This window comes from Macaca mulatta, chromosome 1 (assembly GCF_049350105.2).
Source record: "Macaca mulatta isolate MMU2019108-1 chromosome 1, T2T-MMU8v2.0, whole genome shotgun sequence".
NCBI lineage: Eukaryota > Metazoa > Chordata > Mammalia > Primates > Cercopithecidae > Macaca > Macaca mulatta.
In genome coordinates, this window is record NC_133406.1 from 219,628,677 (window position 1) to 219,644,341 (window position 15,665).

General features: G+C 51.5%; 1 protein-coding gene across 9 annotated transcripts in view; it reads left to right on the forward strand.

The window, feature by feature from the left end:
* Positions 1 to 15,665, forward strand: part of ECE1 (endothelin converting enzyme 1) — a 133,552-nt gene that overhangs the window by 32,124 nt on the left and 85,763 nt on the right. The window contains exon 2 of one of the 9 annotated variants that reach the window (XM_077971508.1): positions 14,149 to 14,303. The exons of the other annotated variants lie outside the window; for them this stretch is intronic. The gene's annotated coding sequence lies outside the window, so the exon portion shown is untranslated. The remainder of the gene's footprint in view (positions 1 to 14,148; positions 14,304 to 15,665) is intronic. 9 annotated transcript variants of the gene reach the window in all.

The window sequence follows — 15,665 nt, forward strand, 5'->3', positions numbered from 1 at the left end:
CTCATACCCCCCAGCTCTGCTCTGGGCCTGGGACCACTCTGGACCAAGACTGCAGCCAGGGTAGCTCATGTCCTCCTGAGCCAATGCAGTCATTTCCCCCCCACTGTCAGCCGGAATCAGCCCTCCTCTCCCCAGCCAGGCGTTTCCTCCCAGGGTCCCTCCATCCCCCCAGGCAAGCATGACACATGTGTCCTGAGGGGGATGGGGTGTAATGGGGACCAGATGGGAAGCTGAGCCTGGGGTGGGCTTGTTCAGCAGATATTCCTGGTCACCGAGGCAACGCCAGCTCGGCAGCATCTGGTTTGGCTGCAGGTCCACCCTGATTGGCTGGGGCTAGACAAGGGGAGTTAGCCTTGGCATTGTGGGCAGGTGGGGGGACAAGCACAGAGGCTTCAGAATCCAGGAGAGAACAGTGGGTTGCAGAGGGCAGAGTGTAAACAACAGGTAGCGTAGAGTCAGACAGACCTGGTGTCCAGTCCTGCCCGGTCACTTTCTGGCTGTCTGATACAAGCAAGTCACTACCCCTCTCTGAGTTGCAGTTTTAACATCTGCAAAATGAGAGACAATGATAATATTTACCTTACACCTGCATGAGAGGATCAAATAGCAGCGCCGGTGTTCACAATACTTATATCTTTGAACTATTTTAATTCTCATAGCTACCTGTGAGAGTGGGGCTATTATTAGCTCTGTTTTTTTACTGATAAAGAAACCGAGGCACAGGGAGGTCACATCACTTGCCCAAGTCAAACAGGTAGTAGGAGGCAGAGCTGAGATTTGAATACAGGCAGTATAGACCCGTGTCCACCACACTCCAGCCTGCTCCATCCTCCTACTCTCAGTGACGGGACAGCACATGGGACATGTGCTGTATCAGCTGGAGATGCTGCTTGCTCTTTTTATTTATTTATTTGAGAGACAGGGTCTTGCTTTGTCAGAGAGGCCAGAGAGAAGTGGCACAATCATAGCTCACAGTAACCCTGACCTGCTGAGCTCAAGCGATCCTCCTGCCTCAACCTCATGAGTGGCTAGGATGACAGGTGTGTGCCACCACTCCAGGCTAATTTTTTAAATTTTTCAGATTTTTTTTTTGAGACAGGATTTTACTCTGTCTTTCAGGCTAGAGTGCAGGGATGCAATCACAGTTCACTGCAGCCTCAACCTCCTGGGGCTCAAGCAATCCTCCCACCTCAGCCTCCTGAGTAGCTGGGACTACAGGTGCCCACCACCATGCCCAGCTAATTTTTATATATATATTTTTTTGAAGAGAAAGGGTTTTGCAATGTTTTCCAGGCTGGTGTTGAACTCCTGGGCTCAAGTGATCCTCCCGCCTCAGCCTCCTGAGTAGCTAGGATGATAGGTATGTGCCACCACATGAGACTAATTTTTTAATTTTTTTTTTTTTTTAAAGACAGAATCTCACTCTGTCGCTTGGGCTGGAGTGCAGTGGCATGATCTCGGTTCACTGCAACCTCCACCTCCTGGGTTCAAGCAATTCTTGTGCCTCAGCCTCCCCAGTAGATGGAATTAGAGGCATGCACTGCCATGCCCGGCTAATTTTTATATATATTGTTTTGAGATGGAGTCTCGCTTTGTCGCCCAGGCTGGAGTGCAGTGGCACGATCTCAGCTCACTGCAAGCTCCGCCTCCCAGGTTCACGCCATTCTTCTGCCTCAGCTTCCCAAGTAGCTGGGACTACAGGCACCTGCCACCATGCTCAGCTAATTTTTTGTATTTTTAATAGAGACAGGGTTTCACCGTGTTAGCCAGGATGGTCTCAATCTCCTGACCTCGTGATCCGCCCGCCTCGGCCTCCCACAGTGCTGGGATTTCAGGCCTGAGCCACCACGCCCAGCTAATTTGTATATTTTTAATAGAGATGGGGTTTCACTGTTTGGCCAGGCTGGTCTCAAACTTCTGACCTCAAGTGATCCGCCTGCCTCGGCCTCCCAAAGTGCTGGGATTACAGGTATGAGCCACTGTATCCGGCCAATTTTTAAAATTAAAAAAATTTTTTTTTTGAGACAGGGTTTCACTCTTTCAGACTGGAGTATAGTGGCACAATCACTGCTGACTGCAACTTCAACCTCCTAGGGCTCAAGCAATCCTCCCAATTCAGCCTTCTGAGTAGCTGGGACTACAGATGTGCATCACCACGCCTGCTAATTTTTATATTTTTTTGTAGAGATGGAGTTTTGCAATGTTGTCCAGGCTGACCTTGAACTCCTGAGCTCAAGGGATCCACCCACCTCAACCTCTGAAAGTGTTGGGGTTACAAGCATGAGCCACTACACCAGGCTAATTTTTTTTTTTAATTTTTTATTTTTTGTGGAGACAGGGTCTTACTATGTTCCCCAGGCTGGTCTCGAACTCCTGATCTCAAGCGATCCTCCTGCCTCAGCCTCCCAAAGTGCTGGGATCACAAGTATGAACCCCCGTGCCCGGCCTGCATGCTCTTTTCTCACTTGCCCTAGAAGCCTGTGCTGTTGGTGGTGCATGGGACACGCCTACTGAGTTTATAAATGGGTGGACAGAGGAGGGCACAGACGCTATGAACATTCCTGCATGTTGGGCAACAAAAGGGAGGCACTGGGGGTGTGACCCTGCAGGCCCTGTGGTGTGGGCAGCCAGCCAGACCCAGCCATGGCCCTGAGCTGGCCGGGGAGCCCCGCTCTGAAAACAACAGCCCCCATTCATCAAGTCCCATTCATCAAGTGCCACACACTTTGTCTAAATTCTCTCATTTCATCCTCACTGCCAGCCTGGTTGCCCACAATGGCAGAATGTGTCTTTGACAGAAGCTGGTTTTGAACATAGGTCCAGCTTTCCTCGCAGGGGGACTGGACTAGGGCCATCTCTTGCCTCCTGAGAGGGGGTGATGGTTTCCTTGTCAACGTGTTTTTGTAGGGTATGTTGCTAATTGTGGGGTTGAGGGAGGAGGCTGCAGGGTAGGGTTGGAAGAGCCTAGATGAAGAGTTTCATCCTGGTTGGCCCCTTACACAATCCCTTCTATTCCACGATCCTTCATTTTCTTCGTTTGTCAAAAGTAGTTTATGATCGGGGGCAGAGCAGAGGGCGGGGAGAGCCAAGATGACCAGGGCCTTGGCCCTTTAAGACTTTATGGTCCAGTGTCAGGGACAGTCATAGGGACAGTCACCCATACTCAAGTACCCAAATCATCCCTGGGAGCTCGGCAGGGTCTGCTGGAGGTGTGTGCAGAGTGCAGTGAAAGCACAGGGCCAGAGGTGGCAGGAGGGATGATGTGGACACAGGTTGTTTTGCCTTTCTTCTGCTAACAGCAGCCCCCTTCCTTTGGGAATTGTTCCTCCCTGACTCATTGTGATATTAACCAGGCTGTCAATCACAGCATCAGGCCTCGCCTCTACGAAGTCACAGCGGAGGGCGCAGGAAACAGGCCTGGCCAATCAGAGTTCTTCCCTGGGATTTTCTAATTCAGCCCAGGGAGAGAGAAGGTTTTTTTTCTCTAGGGCTCTCAGCTACCACAAGGTAAGACTGACCGAATTATCTGGGTGTGAAGGATGTCTAATCTCAGGAGATGAGAGTAAAGGTAACACACAAGGGGAAGATGAGGCATGGAATCGGGGCAGGGGAGAGAAATCTAGCAGCAGCGTCTGAACTCCTGGATTCTCTCCTGCCTGATGATCCTCCCTTCCTCCCTCCCTCCCTCTGAGTCAACGTGAGCCAAGATGTTTGTTTTGTTAGAAAATCCATCTGGGGGCCGGGCGCAGTGGCTCACACTTGTAATCCCAGCACTTTGGGAGGCTGAGGTGGGCGGATCACGAGGTCAGGAGATTGAGACCATGCTGGCTAACACAGTGAAACCCCATCTCTACTAAAAATACAAAAAATAGCCGGGTGTGGTGTCGGGCGCCTGTAGTCACAGCTATTCAGGAGGCTGAGGCAGGAGAATGGTGTGAACCTGGGAGACGGAGCTTGCAGTGAGCTGAGATAGCGCCACTGCACTCCATCCTGGGCAACAGAGCAAGACTCCATCTCAAAAAAAAAAAAAAAAAAAAAAAGAAAATCCAGCTGGGTTTGAGTTTTATCACTAACAGACCTGAGGGTCCTCATTGAGGAGGCTTCAGAGAGGAGGTGGCATTTGAAGCATGTGTTGAAGGAGTTCTTGGGACTAACAGCAATGATGAGGTTATGTCAAGCCAAGGAAGCTGATGGGAAGGATGTGATCATGATCCGCTTGGGGAATGGCGGGTGCTGATGTCTGGGCAGATCCTGAAGGACCCTCATGTGCCACAGAGCAGAGCTCCGAACGTCTTGACTTACTCCTTCATGCACCCATTCATTCACCCAGCCAAGCCAGTGCTCACTGCATACCAGGCACTACTCCAAACGCTTTCTGGGTAACTGACTGCATCTTCCCAACAACCTTGTGGGACGGGTACTATGATTTACCACTTTGCAGGTGAGAAGACAGAGGCACAGAGAGGTTAAGTAACTCACTCAGGATCACAGTTGGTGAATGACAGAGCCAGGGTTTGAACACCAGCAGTCTGGCTCCAGAGTTTCTGTCCTTAACCACAGAGAGGGAGTGACCATCCTCCCCTGACTCCAGCCCAGAGTTCTTTGTGTGTCTCATATCCCAGTGGGGACAAGAGTGCAGTGCCTGTGCCTGGGATGTAGCTCCAGAACTCTGGAGCCCCAGTGTGCCTCAGTGAGGGGAAAGGAGAGAGGGAAGGCCCTGTGGATCCTTTTAGAGGACACGAGGTGCTGTCCTGGCCCAGTTCCAGCCTCAACTAGCGAGGAGCCAGCGCCAGATTCCTGCTAGGTGCCCTGCTGTTTCTGCAAACTGTGATAATCTCCAGAAACAGTGAATGATGGGCTCTAGCTGGGTCCAACTAAGCCCGCTGCAGGAGACGGGGAACTTTAAGAAGCTGTGGCTCATAGCCCAGGTACTGGGGAGTTTTAAAACTGCTACCGAGGGAAGCCCTGGGCAGGCAGGAAGGGGAGGAGGCTCTGAGACATGGCATCAGAGAAGGAGCCCTGGGGGACCTTTAGCATCGGCTCAGGCCCTGGCTCACCCCTCAGTACCCAGACTCAAGCCCCTCCCATGCACCAAGGCTTTTCACCGTCACATTCAGAGGTTGGGGATACTAGCCCTGTTTCACAAATGAGGAGGTTGAGGCTCAGCAAGGGCAAGTGACTTGCCTGCGGTCACCCAGCCAATTTTCCTGGGTCCATGTCCAGGGCTCTGGACAGCCTCATGAGGGCTGCCTCTTTGACCTTGTCTCTGATCCCAAAGGGTTTCTTGAACACACGCCAGAGCTCCCTCAGGCCTCCTGGCCCCTCCTTCTCACAAGACCCCCTTCCTCTTCTTACCCCCAATTCCAGAGAAGGGCTGTTCCCCCAAATAGAGAGTGCTTTGCCATTTGTGGGGAGGATCCCAGCAACCCCTAGGGGTCCTACACAGGTGGCCTCCGGGGTGGGGGCTGGAGAGTAAGACTTCTGGTTGTCCCCCAGTGGCCAGGCCCTGGCAGGGTGTATGAGGGCAGGACAGCCCATCTACAGAGCATCCACAAATGGTTGTTAAATTAAAGCTGGGGCAAAGGGAATGCCGTTTTGGCTGAGTCTCCGAAGGTTGGCCATTTTCTGACAGCACAGCAGAGAGAGGTTTACCAGATGGAGGAAACAGCATGAGCAGAGGTCTGGAGGTAGAGAAGTGGAAAATGTCTCCAGGGGAAGGGCAGCTGCTTCCCACGTGGGTGGGAGCAAGCTCGTTCATGGTTCCAAGCTAAGAGCGAGCCAGGGAGGTTTTGAGGGGTGACCCCATTCTAGAACCTTCTGGGGGGATCCAGAAGGCATGTGACCCATTGGGATCGCAGCAAAACTGAGCCAGGCTCCTCCTCTCTTCTGTCCTGCCCAGATCTCTGCCCAACAAGGATGCTCAAGGCGGGGCCAGCCTCTCAAGGGGGCAGGGCCTCTCCCCTGTGCCTGGCCACCTTTCACAGAGGCTTATCTGTCCCTTCCCATTTCCTGTCTGGAGCCCAGTGCCCTGGGAGCAGCGGCCCTGCGTGGGTGCAGCCTGGCCACTGCAGCAGGTCTGGTCTTGCCGGCCAGGCAGAGCTTCCGCTTCGTACCTCAGAGGTACAAAGAAGCCCCAGCCCCAGATCCAGTAGGGACAAGTGACAAGAATGCCTCCTGGTGTGCAAGAAAATGTCCTCTGGGGGCCCCTCTGCTGCTGACATCCTCACATCAATGACTGTAGTGATCATGTTTAAAACTTGCTTTCTATAAAATACTTAATATGTGTCAGCCACTGTGCTTGGCACGTCACACAGACTCTAGTGGTATCTCACTAGATGCTCATAACCCCCCTGCAAGGAAGCCACTGCCACCTTCACTGTGCAGAGGGAGGAAACTGAGGCTCCGAGAGGTGACGTGACTCCCTCAACATCACACATCTGCTAAGCAGCCAAGTGGATCTGACCTTGAGATGTGTGTTCCATCCATGACGTGGAGATGCTAGCTCCGACCCCTCGGAGTCGCTGTGAAGAGCAAAAGTGAATTCAAGCGAATGAGCCTGCTTTGGAAATGTTAAAGCCAGCGTTACAGGGCCTGGGCTGGGGTAATGTGGACAGGAGTTCTAAGCAGGGAGCACTCTGGGAGCTGAAACCCATGCTGGGCCCAGAAGAAGGGGAGCGTCTTGAGTGCAGGGAGACAAGGGAGTCCTTGGTGGACCTCAGTCATCCTAAGCCCAAAGGTTGGCCCAGTCCTCGCTGCCGAGCCCTTAGCATTCATGGCGCAGGTGCAGGGCTTTGAAAGGAGCACTGGGCCAGGAGTGCAGAAGCCTGGCCTCTAGTTCTGACTGTGCCCCTGACTCAGCATGTCCGGGGGGCCTCAGTTAGTTCATCTGTAGATTGGGGGGGTTGGTCAGACAGGGCTCATGGAGACCTTCCTCGACTCCTCCCCAGAGGTTTGAGCACACCTCGCTGCTGCCCTTTCTTTGAAACACTCATCGCTCTCTGCAGTGAGGCCGTCACTGTACTGGTTAGGGTCATATTGGAGTCACATTGCCTGGGTTCAAATCCCAAATGCCTTAGAGCTGGATGATCTTGACAGTAACCTTTCTGTGCCTCAGCTTTTTCACCTACAAAATAGGGTCAGTAATATGGCCAGATGCGGTGGCTCACGCCTGTAATCCCAGCACTTTTGGGAGGCTGAGGTGGGCAGACCACCTGAGGTCAGGAGTTTGAGACCAGCCTGGCCAACATGGTGAAACGTCGTCTCTACTAAAAATACAAAAATTAGCCAGGCGTGGTGGCGGGCACCTGTAATCCCAGCTACTCGAGAGGCCGAGGCAGGAGAATCGCTTGAACCCAGGAGGCCGAGGTTGCAGTGAGCCGAGATCGTGCCATTGCACTCCAGCCTGGGCAACAACAGCGAAACTTCAAACTCCATCTGAAAAAAAAACAAAAAACAACGTATAGTATGTGGTACACAGTAAGCACTCAATAAATGTAAGATGCTATTGTTATTACTGCGACTCTTAGTAACATTGTTTATTGTCTCTCCTTGTATTACAATTCAAGTTCCTGACAGCAAAGGCTTTGTCTTGTTTAATGTATTCCTGGTAGGAAGCTCATTTCTTGGCACATAGTAGGTACATAATAAATATTTGTTGAATGAATGAATGGATGAATGAATGAGCAAATGAATACACAGACAATGACACTGACATCCCCAGCATCCAGGAGGCCCCGTATGGCTGGATATGGAGAAGGATGGATGCTGGGAAGACAAACCCAGACCAGCTCCTTGCTCAGGGCCCAGCCAGCCCTCTTTGTTCCTAGCAGTCCTCGTGGCAGGCCCTGTCTCAGTCTGCCCTGCTGGGGGTCCATGCCACTCAGAACAGAGGGTTCTCTCTGGGGATTGAAGTGGCTCCCTGTCCTATTTATGGGTGTCTGATGCTGTTTCCCAGCTCAGATTGCAGCCACCAGGCATGGGGGCAAACATAGATTTTCCCCTGTGCTCAGCAGCCCTCCCTCCCAAACCCGCAGAGTGGAGCCCAGCCTGCTGTCTCTTTACCACCCGTACCCGCCCTTTCCAAAGGCCACTCTCACAAACTGAAATGCTCCCACTGTCCCTTACACAGCTCCCTTGCCTCCCTCCTGTTCTAGAATTTCCAGATGGGACTGCTGACACAGCGGTTCTCCCGTGAGTTCTTCTTGGCCCCTGGTGGTCTGAGCGACCCTGAGGACGTTGGTGTATGTGCCCAGTTTTGAGAGTGAGGGACAGATTGTTATGCTGTTCTCTATATAGAGGAAATGAAAACTCAGAGGGGAGGTTTGCTGGAATGTTTACAGTTGTTGGAGGCCCGAGTTGGGATTCATTCAAGTCTGTTTATTTCTTTTGCCTTCATTCATTCATTCAACTCGTATTTCCTGAGCACCTGCTCTCTGTCAAGCACTGCACAGCAGTGTTCATGGTGCCTGCCCTGCCCAGGGATCCAGATGTTAATCAGACCAGAAGTTAGCCTGGCTTTGTAGACAGTGTGTATACCAGTGTTGTCCAATGGAATTTTCTGGGATGATGGAAATGGCCTGTGTCTATGCTGTCGAGCCTGGGTGTGGCTATGAAGCACTTCACATGTGGCCAGTGCAAAGGAGGGTTGAATTTTTCACTTTATTTTTAACTAATTTGATTGAAATAGCCACATGTGGCTCATGACAATTCTATGTTGTATGTTGGAGTTCTGCATAGGTTTTTGAAGATATGTCATTCAAGGCCTTAACCTGTGGGTCTCAAACTCAGATGTAAGCAGGGACCAAGCACGGGACTGGGCTGATTTTCCAGAGGCATCTTCAGTTGTGTCTTCTTTCCCAATCGTCAGTATGTTCAACACTATAAAGGAATCAGTTTCTGTTTTCATTGAAACATGAGCCCCTCCAGATCTATCTTTCAGTTTTCCATTTTTTTTTCTTAATCAGGTGTAATTCCCATTAGAGTGAAATGCACAAATGAGGGTTGAGGAGTTTTGACAAATGTAGACACATTTGTTTTCTGTTTTCCTTGAAACGTGAGCCCCTCCAGACCTATCTTTCAGTTTTCCATTTTTTTTTTTTCTTAATCAGGTGTAATTTCCATTAGAGTGAAATGCACAAGTGAGGGTTGAGGAGTTTTGACAAATGTAGACACCCGTGTAACCACAGAATCAAGATAGAGGGTATTTCCAGGACATTCCCATTCCCCAGAACATTCCCTCATGCACCCTTCCAGTAAGTCTCATCCTCGGAGGTGGCCGCTGTTCTGATGTCTGTCGCCATATGGCTTAGTTTTCTTGTTTTGAAACTACATGTAAATCATTTCACTTTTGACCAAGACAAGGATATGATAAATATTTCTCTCTTTTTTAAAAAATAAGAAACAACATTGACGTGATGAAAATTGACAGCTCACCCTGGGGCCACAGTGAGGAGGAGATGAGGGGTTGGGGTGGGCTGTGGAACCCCAGGGACTCGTGACCTGTCCAGAGGAGGTGGCCACTCCTCAGCCCCAGCCACCACGTGGAGAATGTGGTCCCAGCATTGCCGTCGTCTTTTTTTTTTTTTTTAAAGGAAAATTGAAACAATTCCTTTGTTTTATAATATCTCCAAAATGTTACATTTCAAAAACTTTTCTAAGCTGGGGGCACAGTGGCTCACGCCTGTAATCCCAGCACTTTGGGAGGTCAAGACAGGCAGATCATCTGAGATCAGGAGTTCAAGACCAGCCTGGCCAACATGGCGAAACCCCATCTCTATTAAAAATACAAAAAATTAGTCAGGTATGATGGCGCATGCCTCCTAGTCCCAGCTACTTGAAAGGCTAAGGTAGGAGCACTGCTTGAGCCTGGGAGTCGGAGGTTACAGCGAGCTGAGATGATGCGACTGTACTCCAGCCTGAGCGACAGAGTGAGACCCTGTCTCAAAAAACAACAACAACGAAATTTCTAGCGCCGTAGGCCAAATAATTCACATCTGTGGGCCAGGTTTGACCTGTGGATGGCCAGTTTATGAGTTCTGCCTTGGGCCAGCTGGAATGTTAGTAATAATGACAGCTGGCATTTCCTGAGTGCTTCCTTTGTTTCAGGTCCTGTTCTAAGTGCTCTCTATTATTAAGTCATGTAATCTTTGTAACAGTTGATGAATAGATCCATTTTACAGATGAGTAGGCTGAGCCATAGAGAGGGATTAAGTGATTTGTCCAAGGTTACGGAGTGAGTGCTTGGCAGAGCTGGGATTTGAATTCTGACTGTTTCTCCATAATCTGTGTTCCCCACCACTACAGATGTTCCCCTCGAGGGCAAGAGTGGAGGGTGAGGCCTCTGGGGATGGTTATGCCACTTGGGTGGAGCTTTGATAGCCCCCACGGTGCCACCTCCCTGAACAGGTGAGGAGAGAATACCTCGGCCCCACCCTGCTGGGACTGCCCTGGCTTGGGCACTTTGCATGTCTGGACACCTTGGCTATCAGTTGGTGGAGCCCAGTTTTAGGGAGTTCTGGGAAAGGAGCCACGGGGCTGGGTAGATGGAAGCCTGGTGGATGAGCAGCCATGAGAGGCACAGAAAGCACCAGGCAAGTGGGGGCAGAAATAGCAGGAGCCTGGTCGGGTAGAGGAGATGAGGATAGAGAAATCGGTCAGCCCAGGGCCAGGGCAGGCTGCTGCTGCCCAGGAGCCAAGAGCTGGGGCATTCCTGCCCCCTGGTGATTCATCTGGACAAGCCTGTCATTTGGGAAAGGTAGGGGAGGAGAATATAAGCATCACCGGGCAAAACACTGCCACATTTCCGTCATCACCTTCCACCTCCAAAGGGGGCAGGGTGGGCCAGGGGAGGAAACTGAGGCCCAGGGAGCACTCGGCCTGAACTCACGCCAGGACTCCTGGCTCCCACTCTGGCGTTCTGTGCATTCCTCAAGGCAGGGGTTTGGGAAAATGGTCTGTGGTCATTTCTGGAGCCTGAGAAGGGGCGTGGTGGGAAGGGGCCAGCAGACACATCAGATTCTTCTCTCTGGGCCTTATCTTACCTGTAAGTCAGTGAGCCAGGGCCTGATATGCAGTAAGTGCCAAATAAGTATTTGTCATTATTACTGGATTTTCCTAATTTGATCCTCACACCCAGTTCTGAGATACGTGCTGTTATCATCACTGTTTCACCAATGAGAAAAATCGAGGCTCAGACTGCCCGGGTCACAGAGCCAGAAAGTTGTTGGCAGGATTAAAAAGAGTGATGCGTGTAGGGTGCTTAGCACCAGCCTGGTGCACAGCAAGGGCTTGGTGTGGGGCCTGGGCCAGAAGAGGGGGAGGTGGCAGGACTGGTCAGAGAGGGCCTCCTGGAGGAGATGGCATGGGGCTGGACATGGGGAGCTTAGCCTGTTAAACTGCTGGTTCCCTTGGGGCCAAGGTTGGTTCCTGACTAAGACCTAACGCCCGCTGGGTCTCCCCACTCTGAGAATGCACTGCCTGCTAGAATGCCATGCAGTTTGGGCTGGTGCTTGGGCCTCACGTGCTTTCCTGCAGCTCTACATCAGGGGAGCCCACTGAGCCTGGCCTGGAAGGGGCAATCTGACCTCAAGGTGGCCATGTCACCTCTCTGAGCCTCAGTCTCCTCATCTGTCAAATGGGAACAGTGCTACCTACCACACAGGGTTGTGGTGAGGGCCTGGCATCACAGAACTTGCAGGAGATGGCTGTTGAGTTGGCCTTTTTTTTTGGAGACAAGGTCTCACTCTGTCACTCAGGCTGGAGTACAGTGGTGTGATCTCAGCTCACTGCAACCTCCACCTCCCAGGTTCAAGTAATTATCCTGCCTCAGCCTCTCGAGTAGTTGGAATCACAGATGTGAGCGACCACGCCACCATGCCTGGCTAATTTTTTTTTTTTTTTTTTTTTTTTTTGAGACGGAGTCTCGCTCTGTCACCCAGGCTGGAGTGCAGTGGCCCGATCTCAGCTCACTGCAAGCTCCGCCTCCCGGGTTTACGCCATTCTCCTGCCTCAGCCTCCCGAGTAGCTGGGACTACAGGCGCCTGCCACCTCGCCCGGCTAAGTTTTTGTATTTTTAGTAGAGACGGGGTTTCACTGTGTTCGCCAGGATGGTCTCGATCTCCTGACCTCGTGATCCGCCCGTCTCGGCCTCCCAAAGTGCTGGGATTACAGGCTTGAGCCACCGCGCCCGGCCTTTTTTTTTTTTTTTTTTTTGTAGAGATGGAGTTTTGCCCTGTTGCCCAGGCTGCTCTCTCCTGAGCTCAAAGCAATCCCCCTACCTCAGCCTCCCAAAGTGCTGGGATTATAGGCGTGAGCCCCTGCACCCAGCATGAATTGGCTTTTTAAGAACAGAAGTCAGACACAGCCCCAAGCCAGCCTAGGGAAGCTCGGTCCATATGTGAGCTCAGAACCCAGACATTCTCACTCCTGCTTTTTGTGAACTCAGAACCCAAACATTCTCACTCCTGCTTTTCACCTGTTTACTTTGAGAGGGTCAGGAGGAGACACGCCCTCTTCAGCTTCGTCTACACTGGACATGAGTGCTAGGGAGCAAGTTTGCCATTATTGTCCACCAAACCCAAGAGCAGCAAACACTAATGGAGCACTTGCTGTGTACCGAGCACTAACAAAGCGCCTTATGTTTTCTTTTTTTTTTTTTTTTGAGACGGAGTCTCGCTCTGTCGCCCGGGCTGGAGTGCAGTGGCTGGATCTCAGCTCACTGCAAGCTCCGCCTCCCGGGTTTACGCCATTCTCCTGCCTCAGCCTCCGAGCTGGGACTACAGGTGCCCGCCACCTCGCCCGGCTAGTTTTTGTATTTTTTTTTAGTAGAGACGGGGTTTCACTGTGTTAGCCAGGATGGTCTCGATCTCTTGACCTCGTGATCTGCCCGTCTCGGCCTCCCAAAGTGCTGGGATTACAGGCTTGAGCCACTGCGCCCGGCCTTATGTTTTCATTTTACTCCAAGGAAACAAGCTCAGTAGCTGGATGTTGAGCAATCAGCTAGTGGTGCTGGAGTGGAGACTTGGACCTATTTAGTCTGACTTCAGAGTCTACGCTCTTAAGAAGAAGAAGAAAAAATCTACCAGAAAGGAGCAAAAATAGTAATTCAGGGCTGGGTACAGTGGCTTAGGTCTGTAATCCCAGCACTTTGGGAGGCCAAGGCAGGCAGATCAATTGAGGTCAGGAGTTTGAGACCAGCCTGGCCGACATGGCAAAACCCTGTCTCTACTAAAGATATAAAAAATTAGCTGCATGTGGTGGCACAGCAACTCGGGTCCCAGCTACTCGGGAGGCTGAGGTAGGAGAATTGCTTGAGCCCAGGAGGCGGAAGTTGGAATGAGCTGAGTTTGCACTACTGCGGCGCTCCAGCCAGGGCAACAGAGCAAGACTCTGCCTCAAAAAAAAAAGGTCATTCGGGGCAGTCTTTCCATTGCAAAGCCTTTTCACGCATGTGATGCAATTTTTATCATTAGGACACCTGATGAGTGCAGTGTTACCATCCCCATCTTACAGGTGAGGAAAATGGGCCCCAGAGAGGGACACGACCTGCCCAGAACCACCCACCTGACTCCAAGCCTGGTGTTCTTCTCCCTGCTTCTCAGCGGCCTCTTGGGGAGACAGTTGTCCAGCTGCCCTGGAGGCAGCCGGCAGGCCAGCAGCAGGGAACTCTGCGTGTCCCACAGCCCCCATGTGCTGCCTCCAGTGGGTGAGCACCAGCCAGGCCCATGCCATGGTTTCCTGCTTCCGCCCCACCCCTGATCTCAGAGCTTAGAGCCACCAGTTCTCAGAGACAGTTGAGTGATTTTTCAAACTCCATTCCTTAGAACTCCTGAGGGAGCTGGGTTCAGGGTCAGGATATGAGCTCATTGAGTGCCTAAGTGGCAGCTCAGCTCCACTTACATCTCTTTTGTATTTTGGGTTGCCGTGTTTAGTTTTTTAAATAAAGGGCGCTATGGGATGAAAGAAAATCTGTTTGCAAACCACTGTTCGGATCCAGCAACTACTTCCCCATTTTACAGATGAAAAATGGACAGCAAAACTCATTTCTCCCCATAAATGACAATAATATTCAGGCATTGTTCTAAGTCTTGATACTCATTTTTATCTTCACAAGCCTATGAGGGAGACACTGTTGTCATCTCCATTTTACAGATGAGGACACCGAGGCTCAGATGGTGAAGTAGCTTGCCCAAGGATTAGAATCCAAGGAGCCTTGCTCCCAAGTCCACACCCTCAGCCGCCCGTAACCTGACAGACATACTATCTCTTTGTGTCCTGAAGAGGGATGCTACTTGCTGAGGCCCACGGTAAGGCAGTGTCAGAACTGGGGCCCAAATGTGGACCTCCAGCCTCCCAGCCCTATTCCTGTTCCTTCTGCTGTCCAAGACATCTCCTGGGCTGAAGAGGGAACCCTGGCTCTGTCATTTTCTAGCTCTCTGACCTTGGACAAGTGAATGGACTTCTCTGAGCCTGTTTTCTCACCTTAGAAGAGAGATAACAGTACATTATGAGGCCATCATGAAGGTCAGACAGGATCAACCACATGAGTTGGCTGGCATGGGGTTCATGGATCCAAGGAGTCCCCAGAGCTTCCTGCCGCACCTACTTCCTCCTCCCTCTGCCCAGCCCTCACCCACCCACACACCCACCTGTGTAACACAAATACTAATTACAACCAACTCCATGAGCTGCTTCCTGGTTGAGCATAATTAGCGGGCAGCTCAGTCATCACCATTATACCATATCATTCAGTGAGATGGGTTAACTTTGTCTTAAGTTGTATGTGATTAGATCGGCAAATTGTCAGGGAGCACTTGGTCTCTTCAGCTTTTGACTTCCTCAACCTTGTCATCCTGCACAGCCCAGGACATCACACGGGAGCACAGGAGCATGAGGAGGTACAGGGGCATCTGTGGGTAGCCCTGGAGTCAGGGCCAGCTGCTTTCTGGTCTGCTTTGCAGTTTGTGCTTGGAAAAGATCAGAGTGGACAACTCAGCCCCTTAAATCCAGCTAGGAGGTGACACCTGAAGTCGTAAGGATGGAGCAGGTGAGGCAGGGTGGGTTAGAAGGAGGTGGTGACTGCCATCTTATCCGATGTAATGGGAAAACTTAGGTTAAAATCCAGGCTTTGCTGTTTACCAGATGTGTGACTTAAGGCGAGTTACTGACCCTCGCTGCACTCCAGTCGTTTCACACTTGCAAGGAGCTGACACGTGCCGCCGAGTCCCAGGTCTAGTGCCTGGCACACCACGGGGCTTCTCTAGTCGTTCCTTCCCTCCCATGTGCTGCTTCTCTGCTAGGCACTGGGCTGAGGCCTTTCCGTGGCTCACTTTTTTAAGACGTGTAAGGGTCCTTTGGGGTCGGCACCATGGTCATCTCCGTTCACATCCGTGGAAAGATGTGAAAGCCAAAGCATAAAAACAAAGTGAAATGACTTGGTCAGGGCCACACAGCCGCACACAGCTGCTGGTCAGTCTGTTGGGATGAGATGCTAGAAGCATGCTGCTGGGGAGCACTGAGGAAGGGTCACTGTGAAGCCCAAGAGAGCTGCCTGGAGGAAAGCGTGTAAGCTGAGGAGCCAGCCGGAGAAAGAAGACAGACTCAAACTCTTGAGCGAGCCGGGAGGGAGGATTTAGCAAGCCAGGCCAAGGTTCGTGGGCTTCATCCTG